This window comes from Diabrotica undecimpunctata, chromosome 2, assembly GCF_040954645.1.
Source record: "Diabrotica undecimpunctata isolate CICGRU chromosome 2, icDiaUnde3, whole genome shotgun sequence".
In the NCBI taxonomy this organism is placed as follows: Eukaryota; Metazoa; Arthropoda; class Insecta; order Coleoptera; family Chrysomelidae; genus Diabrotica; species Diabrotica undecimpunctata.
In genome coordinates this window covers 150,011,260-150,034,519 of record NC_092804.1, presented here as the reverse complement: position 1 = coordinate 150,034,519, position 23,260 = coordinate 150,011,260, and positions in this window count along the sequence as shown.

The following is a 23,260-nucleotide window of genomic DNA, read 5'->3' as shown; positions in this document are numbered from 1 at the left end:
ATGCTTGAATAATGTTCACGTTAACTGGTTTAGCATTGATTTTGAGCACTGCAACTCTATCTGATATTCCTATAAAACTAAGTACAAATTTGTTAACTTCTTTATTTACTATTATAGCCACTCCGTTTTTGTTTCTTGTTGTAGTATCTCCACAGTAGTATATTGTGTGGTTTTCTATTTCGCACTGGCCTAAATTGGGCCATCTAACTTCACTGCATCCAAAGAATACTCTACAAAGCATCAAAGAAACAAGGCACAACTACTAATATTTTGAAGTAAATTGAAGTATTTATTTACGCCTTTTTGTTTTGCAAAAGTTAAAAACTGTAATAAATATGGACATCTTAGTTTTTTAAATGAAACTATATTATGTCCTTACTATAGAAATGATATTAACCTAATATACAGAAAAATGGACAACCGCCCTTTTTATTCCAAGCCACAATGTATTGTTTTGATAGTTTTCTTTACCAGTGTGTATTTGATAGTAAATAATGCCAAGTATAGAATTTACTAATGATGATTTTTTAAATCTTATTATTATTTTTATGGCGAATGTAACAGAATTGTTGAACGGACTTTACCTCAGGGAAATAAGATTTTTTTCGTGACACTCGTCCGGTTAGGCAAATGACAGTTGTTTTGAATAGTATGGACCTCTATAACAAGAACCTATATGTTTCCTGAAATCAAATTTTTCACTTAATTAGTTATTATTAACAAATTTAAGTTAAAAAATGGTAAGTTTGTGGTTTTTTTCGTCTATCAGAAAAAAATGAAGCATTTGAAACACATTTGAGAGTAGGAGAGAAAAACCTTCAAATTGACCTTTGTTTTTAATGTTTCTATCCTTATTTGTTGCTAAGAAAGTTCCAAAATAAGTCAAAAGTTTCGGTTTTTTATTAATGTTAATAGTTTTTTTTAAATAAACATATAACCTTTATTTTACATATAATTTTGGGTCTTGCGGTGCTGTATGATCAAAATTTCAAATCGGTCGGTTAAATAGTTTAGATATAATTTTTTTATCCCAAATTTAATTCCTTTGCAACAATATAAGTCAGAAAATTATGTAGTTATAGTAATCGTACGGGTAGCTGCTGAATGAAAAAGATTCATTCTATTAATATTATTTAAAAAAAATTATTTTAAATATGGCAAAATAACTTTGAAAATGTAGATTTTTGGCTTATAAACAATAAAAATAACTTTTTAACTATTGCCTGCAAAAAAATTCCTTTTTCATATTTAGAAAGCCTGCATTTTTTTACAGAGGTTAAAGAAAAAAAAATGACCTAGAACAATTTGGGACCAAGTTAGTCCCTTTTTTTGATAGCAGCTTTGTTTATAACACCTAAGAGATCTTATTAGGGTCGTACGAAAGAATATGCCTTATAGTGTTAATATGCAAAACTTAAAAAAAATTACATGTTAATGGAATCGTTCACAAAGCTTCAAATATGGAGTCCTCAAAATCGAAGGAGCTATTAACTGTATCTCTGGTTCTTGTTTATTGATTTCGACGTTTTTTTTAATTTGTATGTACTTTTTGCGTGAAAAAATGTTTAAACAAATTATATGGTTTATTTAACAATTCAAAATATTTAAATAATATATATTCGTAATTTACGCAAAAAGTACCTACAGATTAAAAAAGAAACGTCGAAATCCATTAATAAGAACCAAAGATTCAGTTAACAGGTCCTTCCCCCTCCACTGCTCAAAGCTGTCCTATTTTGATGACCACATTTTTGAAGCTTTGTAGACGATTTCATTAAAATCCTTTCTTTTTAATTTAGCACATTAAAACTTTAGGGCATGTTCTTCTGGATAACCCTAATAAGATCTCTTAGTTGTTATAAACAAAGCTGCTATCAATTAAAAAAAAGGGAACTAACTTCGTCCGAAAATGTTTTTGTCAACTTTTTTCTTTTATATTTGTAAAAAATGCAGGTTTTCAAATATATAAAAAAAAATAATTTTTGAAGTTACTTCTATACGCACGGTCGGCGTTGGAAATTTGCATGAGAGTGAATCTGTGAAACCATTACATATGCAAGATAATGAGTAAGAGAGAGACAGAAGATATATTTTCTCTCTCTTCCTCTCTCGAGAATAAAAATGTTCCTTTTGTATTTAATATTATATATATATATATATATATATATATATATATATATATATCGAGAAAAGGAGTACGACCGTCAATCCAATATAAACTAAGGTACACTCGAAGAGTGGTGGGTTTTTCGGTCAAAGTGGAGAAATAAAAGACAAAGACGATGGCTACTTCATCTATTTATTGAAGACGTTTCGCTTTCTGCTCAGAAAGCATCATCAGTTCATCTAAAAAGAACAATATGAAACCAAACATCCATAGAGAAGTTATAACCAAAGTGTGTTACCTTACAAAGACATGTAGCAGTCAGTGATGTAAAAAATATGAAAAAGCTTACAAAGCTGGACATTCAGAGTTAACGTTGTATATAACAATTAATTGAAACTAGGTAAAGTTTGCAATTTGACAAAATTAGCACAGCAAAAGAACATGTGATAAAAATAGCACAGCAAAAGAACATGTGATATTTTTATCACATGTTCTTTTGCTGTGCTAATTTTGTCAAATTGCAAACTTTACCTAGTTTCAATTAATTGTTATATACAACGTTAACTCTGAATGTCCAGCTTTGTAAGCTTTTTCATATTTTTTACATCACTGACTGCTACATGTCTTTGTAAGGTAACACACTTTGGTTATAACTTCTCTATGGATGTTTGGTTTCATATTGTTCTTTTTAGATGAACTGATGATGCTTTCTGAGCAGAAAGCGAAACGTCTTCAATAAATAGATGAAGTAGCCATCGTCTTTGTCTTTTATTTCTCCACTTTGACCGAAAAACCCACCACTCTTCGAGTGTACCTTAGTTTATATATATATATATATATATATATATATATATATATATATATATATATATATATATATATATATATATATATATATATATATATATATATATATATATATATATATATATATGTATATATATATATATATATATATATATATATTATTATATATAATATAATATGTATTAATATTATTATTTATGTGATATGTTTTGTATTATTTAAAATTAAACGTTTATAATTATTTTAGGCTTTGGTATTTCAAAATAATCACTGTTTTACCGAGGACTGTCAATTTTGAAATCCGTTAGTGTCATGTCTAATTGGCAAATCCTTTACGTGTTTGATTCATACGCTGGTGGTTGTGAGTTCGAATCCCAATTATGAATTTCCTTTTTTATTTTTGAAATATTTAAAAACCTCACGTTAATCTTATTAAATATATGTAATATACGCAAAAAACATAAATTTTAAAATAAAATGAAAATTTACAACATAATCCGAGTTGTTGGTTTTTTTATTTTTATCTTCGTAAAGTAAGTTATGTATATTGGCAGTTTTAACTACTTATGAATATTACATTTTAATTTATATTGTATTATTATATTGAATTATGTTGCAGTCTATTTATTTTATTGTAATTTTTATATTAATAACAAAATTAACAATGAATTTTACTGCAGAGTATGTGTAAATTTTTTTTTGCATTCAACTCCTTTTATACATATATAAAAATTAAAATATATATTTTCATTAAAATATTGATACAATCCTTCATTTACTATACTCCTATTACAGGTCAAATATTTATATATAGCAAACGATGTACCATATACCTATATAACTAATTCTTTTTCTCTTTCTGCTCTCTCTTACCTATAGTATTACATATGTAATGATTGTGCAGATTGACTCCTATATAAATTTTTAACAGCGAACGCGTGTATAGAAGTATAACTTCTACCGGCAGTCCCACTGGACTGCCACACCTGTTTTTTTTTTGCATGCTCTGCTTATAGGGGTAAACCGCTAACCTAATAGCATCGATAATACATCACTTACTTACAATTTGTTTTATTTAAATTTAAAAACAGAAACCGCTTAATAAAAGATTTCATTCAAGAACTTGGTCGGATATATCATGATTGGAACTTTGTATGGCCATCGGTTTAGAGGATTTAGTCTGTCAAAGCTGTTTTAAATGGCTTACACACGTCCCGACAAGACCAATCAACTGTCGTGACCGACAACGTTAAACCCAACGGTTGGTGTGTGCGTAGGCTTGTTGACCTACAAAAATAATTGTACTTGACTGTCGGACCGACCGATTTGGTTGTACAACAGCGACATGACAACTATTTTTGTCTGCCAACACACCGACTATCGGGCCCAATGTTGTTGACAGTTGGGTGGTCTTTTTGGGACGTATACAGGGTGGTCCTTAAGTAATTGTACAAACGAAAACCGTAAATTCTACACTTTAAAATATTATGATTTAAGACAACTTGCTTTAATAAAATATTGATATTAAGAAAGATACAGGGTGTTAAAGTGGAAATTTAAAATTCTATTTTTCGCTATAACTTTTACGTTTGTAAATATTTTTGGGCAAAAATTTAAAATTGGATGCTTTAAGGCAGGATAAATTATAATTTTATACAAACTTTAATGTAACTGATAGAGGGCGCCACATGTGTGGCATAGATTTGCGCTTCACTTTTTTGCTCTTTAAGTTAGCTCTATTTGTGTTAAAAAATATTAAAGATACATTATTTTTACAAGGAAAATGTATACTTGTTAGTAACCTCAAAATTTAAACGTTTTCGAGATATTCGCATTTTATAAGTCAGCTGCATAATAGTTATAATATTTGTGTGGTAAAGCACTGAATACCTGTAGATAAGCATAATTCACAGTTTATTCTTATTACAACAACTCAAAGATGATAATGTAACATTACAAAATTTTTGTTATGGCTGCTAAATGTCTTATTGAAGAAAATATTCTTCATCTTCTTCTTTAGATGCCGTGTCCGTATTCAGACGTTGGCCGTCATCATGATTACAAGTTCCGTTTTTCTATCGCTTCTTAAATTTCTATACCTACTGGCGTTGTATTACTTTTTCCCTATTGTAAAATGCTGAAAACCCAAAATATGTGGTTTATGCAAGATGGTACACCACCACATTCTAAAGAGAAGGCAGTAATAACATACTTAAATATAACTGTTCTGAACGTTGGATTGATCGTGGCAGTCATATTTCTTGGCAATGTGGTGAGATATTGATATAATTATTTAATTTATAAAAAATCCCAAAAGAGTACTTATTGTTCACTACGTAAATTGTTTACCCATTTTTATTAGGACAATTAAAAACTAAAGCTCAGGTATTGAATAATACGTATATGTCTTGTTTCATAATACTTTTGCTACCAATCTAACCTTAAAGACTCAGCATTTTTACAAAAACATCATCGTTGGCCTAATAACCGATATTGTTATAAATATAGTAAACACACAGGTAATTTATTCAGCATAATATTAGTTCGTTAGTTAATCATAATAGACCATTTGTTCTAGATGTAATTATAGTTACTCGTAAGCTGTAACGTAATCATATAAATAAGTAATGTCATCGATAGGTCATTCCGTGTTTATATAAGTAACCAATGAATCAAATACACCATAATTTAATACATTATTTAACCTCTGCGACAAATAAGATATAGTTCCATAATATACCATAAGGTTTGTATATGTATCCAAAAGAGTATATTCATCCATTATACAATATAGCCACCACGTAGCCCAGAATTTAATCCGCTTGATTTTGGTGTATGGGGCGTATTAAAACAACGTGTCTATAAGAATCCCATAAACATTTGCCACCAACTATGAGAAGAAATAAATACTGCAGCAGTTTCTTTAGAAACAATGATGCTATTTAATATGAGACGATCTTTTATTTAATATATTGACAAATGAATTAAAGAAAATGGTGGACATATCGAACACTTACTTTGACAAAAAGTTATGTTATTTAGTTTAACTATTTCCTAATTTGCTTTCTAAACAAAATGTTTTGATTATAACTTTAATTTAACATAAAACGTAAAATGTTTGATGTACAATCCTATTATTCTATTTTTGTCAAATCCTATTATTAATTATCCTGCTGATCTATTTATTTTATTTAATATTTCGTTAACTATTAACTTTAGTTAAACGTATTTTATACCAAAATTTAGATTTATTAATGTTTTTGTCTATTTTTCCTTCGTTGCCTGGAGTAATTGCCTTAAACCAGAATTATGGAGCTGATTTGTAAAATGCGATTATCATGAAAACTGTTAGGTTTTGAAGTTATTAACAAGTATACCTTTTTTTTGTTAAAATAATGTATCTTTAATATTTTTTGTCACAAATACAGGTAACTTAAAGAGCAAAAAAGTTAAGTGCAAATGTATGCCACACATGTGGCATATGTGGCGCGCTCTATCAGCTACATCAAAGTGTGCATCAAATTATAATTTCTCATATTTAAAAGTACCCAGTTGTAAATTTTTATGCATAAATCTTTACAAACATGAAAGTTATAGCGAAAAATAGAATTTTAAATTTGCTCTTTAACACCCAGTATCTCTCTTAATATCAACATTTGATTAAAGCAATTTGGCTTAAATCGTAATATTTTAAAGTGTAGAATTTACAGTTTTCGTTTGTACAATTACTTAAGGACCACCTCATAGGCCGTTTTAGTATAACTAAGGAGACTGATGTATTTAAAATATTTGTTTGCATTTTCATTCCTGCCATTTTATATAAAAACAATACAATATTTGTTTTAGAATAATTGTCTAAAAGAATCATAGCACAAAAAATTTAATATTTAATTTAAATTTCAGTGCTCGTTTACCTTTTTGTACCTGCTTTTTGCTTTTGATTTTTTCGTACACAAATTGATAAAGCGTCGTCGGGAAGCATTTTCACATATCAAATTTAGTTGACCGATTTTAATTAATCATTAAAAGTTGAATAGAACTCGAATGAGAGTTTTTCATAGTTGAACGAAATTTCCAGTTTTAAAATTGCGCTACCATCAGTTGTGCGTAAAGCTGTGCACGCGATGTTAACAAAATAGTTGAAAACAATTTCGGTAAATATGTAAATTGACATAAACAGGATTTTTGTGAGAGATAATAGTTTTAAAAAACGATTAATTGATTCGGTTACCTAATTAATGTGACAACAATGTAAGTGGCAAGTTATTAAAGTCCATTAACTAAATTTCAGATTATTAAAAGTATTTTGCTTTGTTTTTAATTTTTTTTACAGTTTAGGATCTTTAATAAAAATGCTTATTTTACAAATGTTTTGTTTATCTTAATTATTTTAGTAAACTAAACACATCATAGACGTCTAAGAAACACAAAGTTTTTTTCTCATATACAAGGTGTTTTAAAAAGGTATGTTATAAATTAAATCACGCATCCCGGGGACAAAGATAAATTGATTGAATCCAACTAACCTTAGTACAAAAGTGTACAAAAAAAAAGTTACAGCCCTTTGAAGTTACAAAATAAAAATTGTTTTTTTGCATTATCTCCTAAACTACTTGACATTTTGTAATAAAAATGGACACGGTACTTTCTTGTTCTGAAAGAATTTTTCATAAAAAAGAAACAACAAAATCTAAGCGCACAGAAAAATTTTAAAGGGGGTGTGCAGCCCTAAATCCCCTCAAACTCTTGAGTACGTTTAAATCAAATGAACTTTGTGGCATCATTAGTTTAACACATTATTTTTAAAAATTTTTTGCCACCTATCACTTTTTTCAAAAAACAGTTTTTATTGAGTTACGGACCTTTTCATTAACCTTTAAAAAATTACGTGCAACTAAATAAATGGCTTAAATGAATTAACAAATACAAAAAATGTCTATAACCTTTATAAATATGATATTACAATAAATGTTCAAAATGACCCCCATTTTCTTCAATACACATTCGGTATCGTTTTAATAAGGAAAACCGAATGAGCTGAAAAATCATATTTTTCTGACGAAATTGATTTGAAGCTTTAATTATTCTAACCCTCAATTGTTGTTCGTCCTCTATTGTTATAGAATACACTTTCTCTTTCATAAACCCCTAAAAGCAAAAGTCCAAACTAGTGCCCAAACATTAACTTTGAAAGTCCTTTGTTGATGAGTCGTTTTTTTGGCGTGAGGATTTTTGTCGGCCCAAATGTGCTCGTTATAATGGTTTGTTATTCCATTTCTACTGATGGTAGCCTCGTGGGTAAACAAAATATTTCTAATAAAATTAACATTTCGAGTGTTTTCCATTAACAACCAATCGCAAAATCCAATCCTTTTAGGATAATCTTCAACCAATAACTCTTGAACCGTTGATAAGTGATAGCAGCTGATCCTTCAAACGTCTCCAAACCCTTACGTGAGGAACATTTAGTTGAGCAGCTATTACCCTTGTACTTGTTCCAGGGACTTCTTCAATGATTTCTAAAATGTCTTCATCAGTTGAATCATTATTGGACGACCACTATTGCCAGCAACTTGCAGTTGGAATGTACCCGTTTCCCGTAAATGACAATCAATGGTCAGAAATAATCGTCTATCGGATGTATTTCGATTGGGGTATTTTACTGCATAACGCCTTGCGGCTGCTGCACTATTTCCTTGACATTCACCTACGATATTCCCGATAGTTTATTGAAATCATAAATTAATCTGATCCAACTTAACCAAAGTTAAATGCATATCTGCCATTTCTTGAAATGTGTAGGCCATTGTAATATCAAAATTTTTAATATTAATCTTATTCACACAATAAATGATAGCTTCAAATTATTGACTATTATTGATGGAACTGTTTGTAATTATTGTATCCGTAGAAAGTAATTGATTTTATGGCCACCTAGGAAAAAACTAGGTTTTCGAAAAAGTGATAAGAGGCAAAAAAGTTTTAAAAATAATGTGTTAAACTAATGATGCCACAAAATACATAGGGGATCAAAAAGTTTGGGGGGATTTAGGGCTGCACACCCCCTTAAAATTTTTCTGTGCGCTTAGATTTGTTGTTTCTTTTGTATGAAAAATGCTTTCAGCACAAGAAAGTAACGTGTCTATTTTTATTACAAAATGTCAAGTAGTTTAGGAGATAATGCAAAAAACAATTTTTATTTTGTAACTTCAAAGGGCTGTAACTTTTTATGTACACTTTTGTACTAAGGTAAGTTGGATTCAATCAATTTATTTTTGTCCTCGGAATGCGTGATTTAATTTATGACATGCCTTTTTGAAACACCCTGTACAGATCAATTTTGACTGGATTTTAAAAAGGAATATACCTTTATAATACCTGATTGGTCAGCAATAAATTCATCTTAATTGCGGTGCAATATAATTTCTCCATGTTGAAATAATCAAACAAAAGTTAAGAAGTGAACTTATTTAATGGAAATTGTTAACGTAAAAGTCTATAAAAGTATCTTTTTATATAAAAATCTCATGTCACGATGTTTGTCCAAGCTAATGTTTAAAAACCACTAAACCAAATTTCTGGGGTTAGAACTGGAATTACTAAAATTTCGGGGGTAGAACTGGAGTTAAACTCTCTGCCACACGAACAAAAGGACTGCTTCTATGGTCTGGAACGACAACCAGGGATAATTAAAACGAGGATGGAAACAACGATTATTCTAAACCTCACTTAAAACTTTAAACTGTAACTATTAACTTCACACTGCTACACATTTCCCCATGAAAAAAGGACGAACAACGAAGATATTACAAATTTGAAGAAAAATTTGGACTAAACGCTGGAAGCAGTTGTCTCTGACAACGCCTCAGCGAGAGTGAGTAAATTGTTAAAAATCGATCGCTTAACTTGGTATAAACAAAACACTAAACGGGAATATTTATTTAAAACGCAGTATCGAGGGGCTTAACGATCAAAGGATACCGAGGAAATAACCATCTGTGTAATAATAACAAACTCTAAAATGGTTTATTTTAACTCGGCTACGCTGAGAGGAATTGAAATACTTTGGTGTTTTAATACATATACGACGGGATTTCAATATATATCAAGGAATTTACAAATGCTACACATTTAGATTAGGAGAAAAATACATAAGGATAAAAACAATAATATAACTCCGTAAAATATAATGAATGATGGATAGAGATATGCGAAAACCATCGCCATTGAAATGCAACTAAAGCTCTAAAACTCATACAAACAAGCTGAATTTTGCTGAGCGTCTTAATTTTGGGACCCCAAAAAATACGCAAAAAGTTTACCACTTTTCCCCCTGGGCTGTTCCCTAAAACCCCCCTCGCAGGGGGTAAAAACGCAAAAAAATCGATTTACCAAGAATCTGCACACTGTAGAAAAAAATATTTCAAATGAAAAAATATAGCTGAGATAATTTTAAACAAAAATGTTTATAAGCATTTTCTTTTGTAGAATGAATCGTTCTCTTAGAAAAAACGCTTGAAGCGACCGTCGATCTTACATGTCAGTTACGCGCGCGATATCAATGTTTATTAAAATTTATATCAGCTCGACGGTAAAAATTCGATATTTTTGAATCAAGTGACTTATCGACAAAAATCAAAAGAGGTTATCTTTCGTATGCACTTTTTTGTGTTTTGCGCAAATGAACTCAGATTTTATACAGGTGTTAAATAAAAAACGTAGCGCGATTTTTGCCATTTTTTATGATTCTCACAAAATCAATACAATATATCCCTTTTATTAACTAGCCACTATAAAGTTTTGATTACTAGAGCCTAACCTTAAAAACCTGTGGTATGAAATTTTAGTTTTAACTTTTAGCAACAAATGTGAGGCATTTGAAATATGCTTAAAAAACGCTGAATTTAAACTTGCACACAACACACGATCTAAAACATTTAATTTTTTTTATTTTTAATTACACTAGTAGCGAGTAACTGACATGGAAAATCGACGGTTGCTTCAAGTGTTGTTTCTAAGAGAACGGTTTACTCTACATAAAAAATGCTTATAAATATTTTTGTCTGAAATTATCTCAGCTACATTTGGGGTGTAGAGCTAGTTTGCGTCCGTAGTAGAATACTACACGTGCACCTTGGGTAACGCTAAATGAACTAGCACATACTAGCAGTCAGACAATCCTTAGGATCTCCTGACCAAACAACACTACCAACGAAAGATGATAAACAAAATAAACGGCCCTTGTGAGGACCGCACAACCAGACTAATCAGTTTTTATCAGAACTGTTAAAAGATGACAACATTGACTTAGTTGCTATACAGAAAACCCACTGCGAAACAGAGAAGCAACTACAAAAAAGGAGCAAAATACCGGGCTATAAACTATTAGGCGCAACTAACCACCGAACATACGGCACAGCCACATATGTCAAAGAAGATATTGCTTTAATAAAATGGGCAGAAGATAAACGCCTGTACCTTTTGTTTGATGCCAAAGATCGACCAACCTTCAGATCCGCGGCATGGAGGCGGGAATACAACGCCGACCTATGCTTCGTCTCGACCGACAACAAAGACTTACCTCTAGGGGCTTTACGAAGAGTTCTAACTAAGTTCCAACATAGCCAACATCGACCAGTAATAATAGAAGTAGGGACGCAAATCCCTTTAATTAGTTCTATTCCACGTCCAAGATAGGATTTTAAAAAGGCCAACTGGATTGACTTCTCTGCGGATCTGGATAAATGCATAGAGTGGATTACATCTAATATCAAAAACTATCACAGATTTGTTGGTGCCGTGCTAAGTGTAACCAAAAAACACATACCAAGAGGCTATTGCAAAGAATATATCCCTGGCTGGTGGGAAAATAGCGAGGAATTATATGAAAGCTTTCTTGCAACTGGCGACCAAGAAATAGAGGATGAACTACTGTACAGCCTAGATGCCGCTAGAAGTCAAAAGTGGACCGAAACAGTAGCAAGTCTAAACTTCCAGAAATCAAGCCGACAGGCATGGTTATTACTAAGAAAATTAGGGAGTGGTGTCCGTACGAAACGCCGAGAGGTAGCCGTAAAGCCAGATGCCGTAGCATCACATGTAGTAAAAACATCCAGGGCACCAAAGGATAAAGCACATACCATCTACGAAAAGAGAGAACTTAAAACTTTAAAACATGTAGCCACAGAAACAGAGCATTCCCTCCCCTTTACCAGCGAAGACATATCAGAGGCTCTTAAAGACGTTAAGCTAGCAAAAGAACCAGGATTTGATAATATTCACCCTGAATTCCTAATAAATTGTGGCAATTATACAAAAGTTTGGATGGTTCGATTTTTCACAGATATCATGGTAACTGGAAATATTCCACAAGAACTAAAGCGCTCTAAGATAATAGCCATACTAAAGCCAGCAAACCCGCCGACAACCTAAAAAAATACAGACCAATTGCACTTGTCTCTGCCATCTACAAACTATTGGAGAGGCTTATATATAATAGAATCAGTACAGAACTGTTCCAGGTGATCCCAGTCGAACAAGCGGGTTTTCGACCAGAACGAAGCTACGCGGAGCAGGTAATGTGACTCACCACCTACATCGAAGCGGGTTTCCAAAGAAGACTTAAAACTTCAGCGGCATTTATTGATCTCTCGGCAGCTTATGATATAGTATGGAGAGAGGGCCTTATATACAAAATGCTCCGTGCAATCCCCTGTAAACCAATAGCACGCCTAATAGATAGCATGCTCAACGACCGAATGTTTCAAGTAGTGATGAGCAGAGATATCAGCCCACCAAAGAAACTTAAGAATGGCCTACCACAGGGGTCAGTGCTCTCTCCACTACTATTTAGCTTATACCTAGCAGATATGCCGGAAACACAATCAAGAAAGTTCGGATACGCCGATGACTGGGCCCTCACTACACGATGCAGAACACTAGAAACGTCTGAAGAAGTTCTGACGGCAGTCTTATATATATTGGGCAAATATTTTCGCAAGTGGCGACTCCAATCAAATGCATCCAGAAGTTTCACTTCTGCTTTCACCTGAACAATAAACTTGCTGGAAAGGAACTCAACATACAGTTTGAAAATATCACACTTACCCACAATAAAACACCGAAGTACCTGGGCGTAACACTAGAAGGAACGCTATCATTTAAAGAGCATTTAACAAAAACTGCTCAAAAGTTGAGTACAAGAAATAACATTATACAGAAGCTCTGCGGTACCACCTGGGGAGCATCGGCTTCCACTCTCCGCTCTACTGCCCTAGCCCTTGTTTTCTCGACCGCTGAATATTGTGCTCCAGTTTGGCTTCACAGTCCATGTCTACACAAACCTGCCGATCCACCAAGATACCGAAGATGCACGAAATACCCGTCTCCGTTCTAGAAAACCACCAATTAAAACGGCAAGAATGATACATGAAGAGTTCAACATCACGAATTCATAGTCCCAAGAATAGAACGCATGGCAAAATAACATGCTCTGCATTACCCACAAGCCATCAGGTTTTGATCTTCCACGCAAAACATGATCCACTCTAAATAGGATCCGAACCAGACATGGCAGATGTGCATACATGCTACATAAATGGGGAAAGAACCGGTGTCCTCAATGTGACTGTGGGGAGAACTAAAGCATCGACCACATTATTGAAGAGTGTCCCTCAAGATCCTACAATGGTAGCCCTGAAGACTTTCTGTTTGCAACTTTAGAGTCAATTGATTATATTAATACACTTGATGTTTGTTTATAACTATTTAAAGTTTGTCATATACGAGTACCTATATTAATAGTGTTTGTAATTTTGTAATGTTGTAATTGCCATACGATAAATAAATCAGTTCCATTTTTTATTTGAAACATTTTTTTCTACTGTGTACAGATTCTTGGTAAATCGATTATTTTACGTTTTTACCCCCCTACGAGAGGGGTTTTAGGGGGAAGCCCGGGGGTAAAAGTGGTAAACTTTTTTGTTTTTTTTTTTGAGGTCCCAAAATTAATATTCTCAGCAAAATTCAGCTTGTTCGTATGATTTTTGGGAGTCAACTCTCTGACGACTGGATTATAAGGGAAAGTAGCTGAGAGGGCAGAATATAGTAACATTATAAGAAAACCCTACAAATAGTTGTAGCGCTAAGAGGGGAACAAATAAGAAAACAGAGTACTCTACATATATAGCTCTAAACTTGATATTTCACTTAAAACATAACAATAATTTTATCTTTAGATAAGAATGGATAAACTAACAGTTTATCCATTCTACACCTACTAAACTTTAGTTAGCCTCCTGTGAGATACAACTTTTGATTACCGTAAAAAAGGCCGTCTCTGAGGACGTGTCGCATAATATTTGCCACTTGATAGCGGCGCGGCTTTTCTAGGAAACCCTTTCTTAACCCCTTGTTGTTGGCATATATACCAAAGGGATTTCTGCATTCAGTATTTTAAAAGCCTTTTTTATTTTTATTTCGTGCGCTCTTAGTGCTACGGAGAAAGCCTGCGGTGCCATTACCTCAAAACGTATTTATTTATTGATCAGCAAATTTTGAAGCACCGCTAATTATTATTTCCGCCTTGAAAACTGCTTGCCAATTATCTTAGCCAGAGGGTTTTTGACGATAACTGCTGTGTCAGAGAGCATTTAATTACGTGGAAAACATAATGTTCTATATAAAAAGAAATGGTAAAGCATATTGATTTAACCAAAAATGTAGTGGTTACAATTGTATTGTTTTCTTTTGTTGAAATGAGCGTTTCAATATTTTTTAACTGTTAAAAGAAATTTATCAAGGAAGACACTATATATAAACAACCGGAAGACCAAAAAAGGTTTTGAACAGGGTTTTGTAATATTTTTAAGAGATTTTTAAATCTCTGACAATCATTGCATCTTCTACATCTTCTCTCTATGACCGTCTTGGCCTACCTCGTTTTCTTCTAGTGGGCGGATTCCTTTTTTCTATCTTTTTTGGCCATCTATTGTCAGGCATTATCTGCAGGTGTCTATGCCAGTTTAGTCTTTTGTATCCTATCAAGTCTAGTAAGCTGGTAACATCGTCTCTAATAGTTCATTTCCATGGCCTTAAGTTTTGATTTGTTTCTTTGATTGATTTCCCAAAGTTCGGCGCCGTACCCAATACTTTCTATTATTGTTTTATAAATTTTTCTTTTATTTTATTTTGTTATTTTAATATTCCTCAATATTCCGTGTAGCTGTCTAGTGACTGATATTGTTTGACCAATTCTAGAATATGTTTTTTCTTTACTCCTTGCTTTTAATGTTATTTGGACTCCCAAGTATTTAAAGGTTTTAGTTAATTTTATAGTTCCCATTTCAATTTGTAGGCTGTCTGGTTTTTCTCCTGCCCCTAAGGAGGTACTCGGTTTTTGTATATAAATTGTAAGGCCCTACTTTGTGTACCCTTTTCTAGTTTTCTAAGCATATAGGCTATATTACTCTCGTCTTCAGCTGGAATGGCTTGGTCGTTAGCGAAGTGTATCGTGTACAATCTCTCGTCTTCGATTGGGATACCTATACTGCATCATGTAGGTGCTATACAGCAGCCTTGGTTGAGACAGTTTTTTGGTTTTTGGTTTAGGTCGGTGCTGTTGTTTAGTACTTTTTGAAATTCATCCTAGTTGGTGTACTTAGTGCATAACTTGGGCAAAGTTTTCTTTAAGGTAGAGCTATAACATGATATAATATAATGTAATACAATATAATGGTGCTGTGTTCTGACAACAAATCGATATTTCATTCTATTTTACATTAGATCTAGGATATTCCCCTAGTAACGGCGACGTTTAACAAATCAGGTATTTAGTTTGGTCTGTTGGTCAGTAAGTCAGTTCACCTATTAAACGATAGGTTATATTATCTATCTATCTATACAGCTCTTGCTGTCCAATTTTGGACATAGACCTTAACTTCCTTCTTCCACGTCTCTCTATTATAGGCAGTTTGTATCCACTTCGGGCCTGCTTGTTTCTTCAAGTTATCTGACCATCTCATTTGTGGCCTTCCTCTTTTTCGTTTGTAACTATATGGTCTCCAGTGTATAACCATCTTATTCCATCTGTCGTCTTTCTGTCTTATGGTATGTCCAGCAAACTTCCACTTAAGTTTTGCTATCTGCGTTAATACATCGGTCACTTTTGTTTTGTTGCGGATCCAAGTATTTCTTTTCTTGTCTGATAGCCTGATGTTCAGCATTTGCCTTTCCATGGCTCTTTGGGTCTTTGAACAGAAAGAACAGGAAGTATACATTGGTTGAAGACTCTTGTTTTTAAATATTGGGGTTATTTTCTATTTTTTAGTATATAGAAAAGTTTTTCGAAGGATACCCAAGCCAACCGTATTCTTCTCTTTATTTCTCCGTTTATATTTTTTTTTTTTTAATTTAACTAGTTGTCCAAAACATACATATTCTTTTACTTGTTCTATAGTTGTTTGTGCAATTGTAATTATTAGTTCTTCTGGTTGGTTGGTCATAATTTTCGTTTTATTATAATTCATTTGTAGACCTATTTTTGTTGATTTCTGATTGAGGTTATATTATACTGTTGTTTAATCCTAAGAAGATTGCGTCCTTTAGAAGTGGTAAGTCTTTAACCCCAAGCTATGTATTTAAAACTTTATTCCCCTACTACTATAAATTGAAACCGCCAGCGAAAGAAGATATTCGTCATACTTTTTAAATTAAATGGTATGCCCTGATGAAGAGTGGATCGTCACTACTGTTACTGATCATTGGTTTAGTTTTAGACTTACAGTAGTACTATGTATTTTCTCTGTAGCATAAAGTTCAACTGCAAAGTGTTCAATAGGTTGCCCAGCGTGACCATATTGTTTTGGGTGGTTTGTGTAGTATAAATTGTGTATTGCGGGATTTTTACAAATATTCTACTAGTACTATGATTTTCTAAAATGAGTAAAATATTTGATTTTTTTTTGTTGCCAAAGACAACTTTATTTCTTGGACGTAGTTAGTAGGCCTGTTTTTAGGGATTTACCTATAGTTTGTGGTTTATTGTGTCTTCTTCTTGTGTCCTGCTCAATTGTCATGCGTTTCGCTATCAAATTGGCTATACTAATTTTGTTAGCAACAGCTCGGAAAAGGGATGCGGAGGATGTGTTAAACCATTATTTTAAGTTTTTAAGCCATGACGTTCGTCTTCGACCTGGCTCTCTTCTTCTATCTACCTCGCCTTTTACTATTAAATAAATTATATTATGTCTTTCTGAGTGACGTATAAGATGGTCAAAATATTCCAATTTGCGATTTTTGACTGTTTTGAGCACTTCCGTCAATTTTCCCATCCGCTGCAAAACAACCTTTTTACGAACTTTATCAACCCGACTTATTCGCAGAATTCTCCAATATACCCAGATTTTAAAGACTTTAAGTTTTCTTAGAAGTGTAATCGTTAAAGTCCAATCTTCGACACCATATAAAAAATAGATAATTTTAATTCCTTTGCTTATATCCCACTTCTTATTTAGATTACAACCAAGATAAGTGGTACTGTTGATTCTCTCCAGTGGCTCTTCATAAGCTATTACCACTTCGGGTTGTATTGACAATTTATTGACAACCATTTCCTTTCTCTTTGTGGTGTTTAGCTTCAGCCGATATTCATCACACGTTGTGGTAATCCTATAAATAGATGTTCTTTGTAACTATTTAAAATTAACACCTTATCATCCGCGTACCTCAAATTATTGATATTGATGCCAATAATTTTGATACTACATATAAACTGGATGGCTGACATATCTGCATCTCTGTACCATAACCTGAATACTTATAGTGCTTCTCTGGTTCCAAGGTTATTGCAGAACCCACAGTGCGTGTGACTAAGTTGTTCTATTTTTTGGTACATCCTTGAGTGGAAAATTCGAAGAAATATTTTTAAAACATGGCTCATCAACCTGCGGGTTCGGTAGTTACTACATCTTTTTACATTGGCTTTTTTAAGTATCGTCACAAAAGTCCACAGTATCCAATCCGTTGGTATATAGCCAGCTTTATATATTTTAATAAAAAAACGAAGGAGAGATCTTCTACCTGAACTTTTAAAGACCTTTATTATTTCATTCGGTATTTCATCCCGCCCCGTCACTGTTCTGGTCTCTTCTAATCTTATTGCTCGTTCAATTTCGTCCATAGTTAAGTCAGGTCCTGTCACTACTTCTTTAATTTTAAGATAGGGTCTTTCATCATTAAACAGTCCTTAAATATATTCTTTCCATCTGTCTATTTTATCCAAATCAGTTATAATCAGTTTGCCGTCTATATCAACGAAATTATCGTGCTTTCCCTGTAACTCTGTAATTTCCAAGCATTTATTTTCGAAATATGTTTCTTTTGCAGCTCGTATTTTAGTCCGTATCTTCTTATTAATTCGTTTATATATTTCGACGATTTTATTTTAAAATTAGAGTCTTTTGTCCAGTAGTTTCAAAATCTTATCGTTGATCTACTGTTGCTTTTTTCAATTGTTATCTTTTGAAGTTGAGCTGTTTTGTTGATAATCATTTTGATTTTGCTATCTAAATTGTTTGCATTCACCTGACTGTTGTTTCTAATAAAATCCATATCCAGTTTGTTAAAAGTTCGCTGTTATTTTATCAGCTTGGGATTTAATTTTAATTCTGCCAACAACAGACTGTAGTCAAATGGAACATCGGCACCAGGAAAAGTTTTTTAGTTTGAAAAATTTATTAATTATGCATAAATTATTCAATTCTTTGCAAGAATCTGCGAAATAGTCTCCCCTTTCATCGCTCAGTCCATCCATTAATGATACTTTGTCTAATCCTACCATTAAGGTCACCCATCAGAATGGTGAGTTCTCTAGTCGGTAACAGTTTTTACATTTACATAGAACTTTTCAAGTTCTTGTAGTTTACTTTCCGCTGTCGGTACATACACTTGTATTAAATTTATGTTTCTGAGTTTCACGTTCAACTGTATCAGTAACACTCGTTCAGATACTTGGCATACAGCGCTTACATATTTGCTAACCCTCCTTCTTCTTAAGATGCCTTCTCCATTACTGAAGGTTGGCTATAACTACAGCAAATTGCTCTCTATCTTGAGCTGTTCTTAGTATCGAATGTGTGTCCATGCCTGTCCAGTCTCTTACATTCTTCAACCAGGAGCATTTTCTTCTTCCTGGACCTCTTCTTCCCTCCACTTTCCCTTCCATTATAAGTCGTAGGAAGTTGTATTTTTCTCCTCTGTAAATATGTCCTAGATAACTCGTTTTTCTGTTTTTTACAATATTTAGGAGTTCTCTCTCAGTACCCATTCTTCTTAGCACCTCGTTGTTGGTCACGTGCTCTGTCCAAGAGATCTTCAGCATCCTTCGAAAAACCCACATCTCAAAGGCTTCTATACGCCTCATACTTGTAATACCGAGAGTCCATGTTTCCACTCCGTATAGCAATATGGAATAAATAAACGGTTTTACAAATTGGTATCGAATATCCAACGATAACGTAGAGTTTATTAGGACTTTTTTCATTCGTTGAAATGCGGACCTAGCATATTCTATACGAGCACGTATTTCGACCTCGTGGTCAAGATCGTTTGTTATCCAGCAACCAAGATACTGGAATCTTTGTACTGGTTCCATATGTTTGTTATAGATACAAATATTAATGTCGACATTTGGTTCACGTGTAACAGCCATTACTTTTGTTTTATTTGTGTTTATATTTAGTCCCAAGCTATCTCCCTCTCTGGTTATGACATTCAAAAGTCGTTGTAAACCCTCAGCACTGTCCGCAATAATGACCCTCCTAGAGACTATGAATTCTACACCATTACGATGATAATTGCTGTCTTCTCCTAAATAATATACTTTATGATTATCCACATTGCATTGGACAGATCCGTGTCACATCATTTCACTAATACCCCAAACCGATATATACAGTCTTCTCATCTTATTTATTACAATATGTATCTTTCCTGGTTCATATAAACTCGAGGCGCTCGTACTCGAGGTCCTCATCTAGGTTCTCAGCCATAATGATATTGGGAAAAATAGTGTAGTAGTTATTCCCTTGGGTTCCTACACCAATCTGCAGACGCTGTTTAGGTACTGTTATACAGTGTGGAAACCACTTATGGAATAAAATTGTTTGTGTCCTTATTATAGAAAATAATAAAAAACTCTGGGACACGTTAACTTTTAAATTTAAATGTGCGCTTTTTAAACATAAATTTAAATGTACAGGGTGATCCACGCAAGTCTGGCATAGTGAAAAATTCTTATTTTTAATGAAACACCCTGTATATTTTTATGTTTTTTAAAAGATTCTTAACAACCTGATTTCAACGAATTATATCATGTAGGGTGTATAATAAATAATACAAGGTGAAATTTTGAAATTAATAATTTATCACGTGTTATGGTATTATTTTAAATTAGCTAAATACAGACAATAGACTTCTACTCTAAGTGTCAGTATATTGGGGAAAATTTCTGTTTAGCAACCGTGTTAACCATTTTTGTCATGAATAGGTAAAAACTGTCTAGACTCTAGATAGTCTGCTAATTAAACTAAATCGGTAAATAATGCGGATTGTTATTAATCAGTTGTTGGTGTGTTGACGTTTTACATTAAAATAATAAATTTTTAATTAGGTATAAGCTAATTTCTTGCAGAAATAAAAATGAAATATTTAACTGAGACCCACTGAATTGAGATTTTAATGATGATCGGTTACGGGGAGAATTGTAGAAGTCAAGTTGAAGTAGCAATCTTATTTAATCAGAGGTATCCTGAGTTGCCTAATATTGCACAAGGTACTGTGTCTAAAATTTATGCACAATTCAGAGAACTTGGACATGTCAAAATATTAAAAAGAAAACCGAACTTCATTGAAGATAGGGTGAAAGTGAATATTTTGTTAAGTGCCGCAGAGAATCCAACGTGAAGTTCACGTCAAATTGCACGTCAAAATAATGTGAATCACACAACTGTCCTAAGGTGTCTCCATAAAGAAAAACTTCATCCATATAAATTGACTTTTGTGCAGGAGCTAACAGAAGACGATCCAGATCGTAGAATGGATTTCTGCGAAAGAATGATGAATAAAATTAACACAAATGAAATAACTCTTGACACAATTCTTTTTTCTGATGAATCAACATTTACATTAAACGGAAAGCTAAACCGACAAAACTGTAGATATTGGTCAGCGGAGAATCCTCATTGGATGCGCGAGACACACACTCAGTATCCTCAAAAGTTGAATGTTTGGGCAGGTATTATAGGAGATCATATTATTGGTCCTATATTTGTAGATGGTAATTTGATAGCGAAAAAATATTTAATCATGCTAAGAGACGATGTTCTTCCTCAGTTGACTCACTTATATCCCAATCCAATAGATCCGACCCTACCGCATGAAACTGTCTGGTTCCAGCAGAACGGTGCAACACCCCATTATGCTTTAATGGTGAGAAATTACTTGAATGAAATCTTCTTCAATAAATGAATTGGACGAAGGGGTACTATTGAGTGGCCAGCTAGGTCGCCAGATCTTACGCCTTTGGATTTTTTTCTGTGGGGTTATCTCAAGCATATGCAACACAACCAACTAGCATTGAAGACCTCAAAGAAAGGATAACTACAGAAATAGGGAATATTTCGCCGCAAACTTTAAACAAAGTTCGGGACGAGTTTTATAGGAGACTGTGTTATTGCCAACAACAAGGTGGAGAACGTTTTGAGTATTTTTAATGTAATCCTATCAATTACCTCGGGTGTTCTATGAATTAATTGTCTTGAAGAAAATTATACTTAATTACAAATTTTACCTTGTATTATTCATAATAGACCCTACATGATATAGTTCGTTGAAATCAGGTTGTTAAGAATCTTTTAAAAACATAAAAATATACAGGGTGTTTCATTAAAATACAGATTATGGACTATGCCAGACTTGCGTGGATCACTCTGTACATTCAAATGTATGTTTAAAAAGCGGACATTTAAATTTAAATGTTAAGGTATCTCATCGTTTTTTATTATTTTCTAAAATAAGGACACAAACAATTGTATTCCATATGTGGTTTCCACACTGTATATTGTTCGTTATGGTTTACGTGACTTTCTCTCAATACAAATACTGCAAAAGCAGCTGCCAATTTCCAGGTTTCATTTTATACAAAGCCCTAATACCAGAGGGCTGCTACTTCCCCTCTCCAAACCGTTGTGAAGACTTTCTTCTCAGCCAAGGATGCCATTGTAGACTTCATCTGTGATCCTGGATAATTAACCTTTTGCAGGTACTAAATTTCCTGGTCAACAAACATCTGGAATCAGTGGACGGCAGGGATTGATTTATTTCCCCTGTTAGGACTATCCAGAAAAATTTCCTACCTCTACCCCTGTAGTATACTAATAAAAGACCACCCTGTACATATATTTTAAACAACTTTGGCAAAGTAAAGTCTATCGAACCCACTCTATTGACAGTACTAAACCACATATATCTCTTTCTCAAAAATCTTTATAGACCCTTTCCCACTCCCATAAATCCACCCTCGGTATTTTCTCAAACAATCGAGCTACAAATTATAATGAAGTATTTGCATAAAGAAACCAATTGTTCATTAATTACACAGGCATCATATAATTGACATAAATAAATTTTCCCTCCATTTCTACGATGTCTACCAAAATTTTAGTAGAAAATTTCCACTCTGAATCAGCATCATTGGCGTACACAAATATATTTTAAAAAATATATATTGAAATAAGGTAAAGATGAAAACTTATCAACAAGTAACTAGTTACGTTGTATGGCAAATTATTCTTTTGCATACTTTGCTCTGAATTTTAAGATATTTGTATATTTATACTCATAGAATTCTGAAAGAGTCCGTCCACTTCTGAGATCAGTAAATATTTGTCTTATGTACAAATTGGTGTATTTATCTTTGTCTGCAATTTTCTTTCCTTTTTTGAAATGATTTATAGGCATTATAATTTTAACTTAACACTTCAACACAATTCTTAGAGTTCTTACACGGTCGTGCTAATTTTTGTGATACATTAGGATCAAAAAATAATGGTTCAATTAATAAAATAGATTCTAGGAGCAATTATACTCACAATAAACAAAGGTTGCCATACAATACGGGTAGGTCCTTAGTTGCTTCTAGTTTTAACACTAACCAACTATGCAGTTATTCCAAGAAGGATCACACAATTTATACATGTCCTGATTTTTTACATTTGAGTTTAGTGCACAAAAGGGACTTTGTAAGAAAATCAAATCTATGTTACAATTGTTTAAGATCTGGGCATTTCA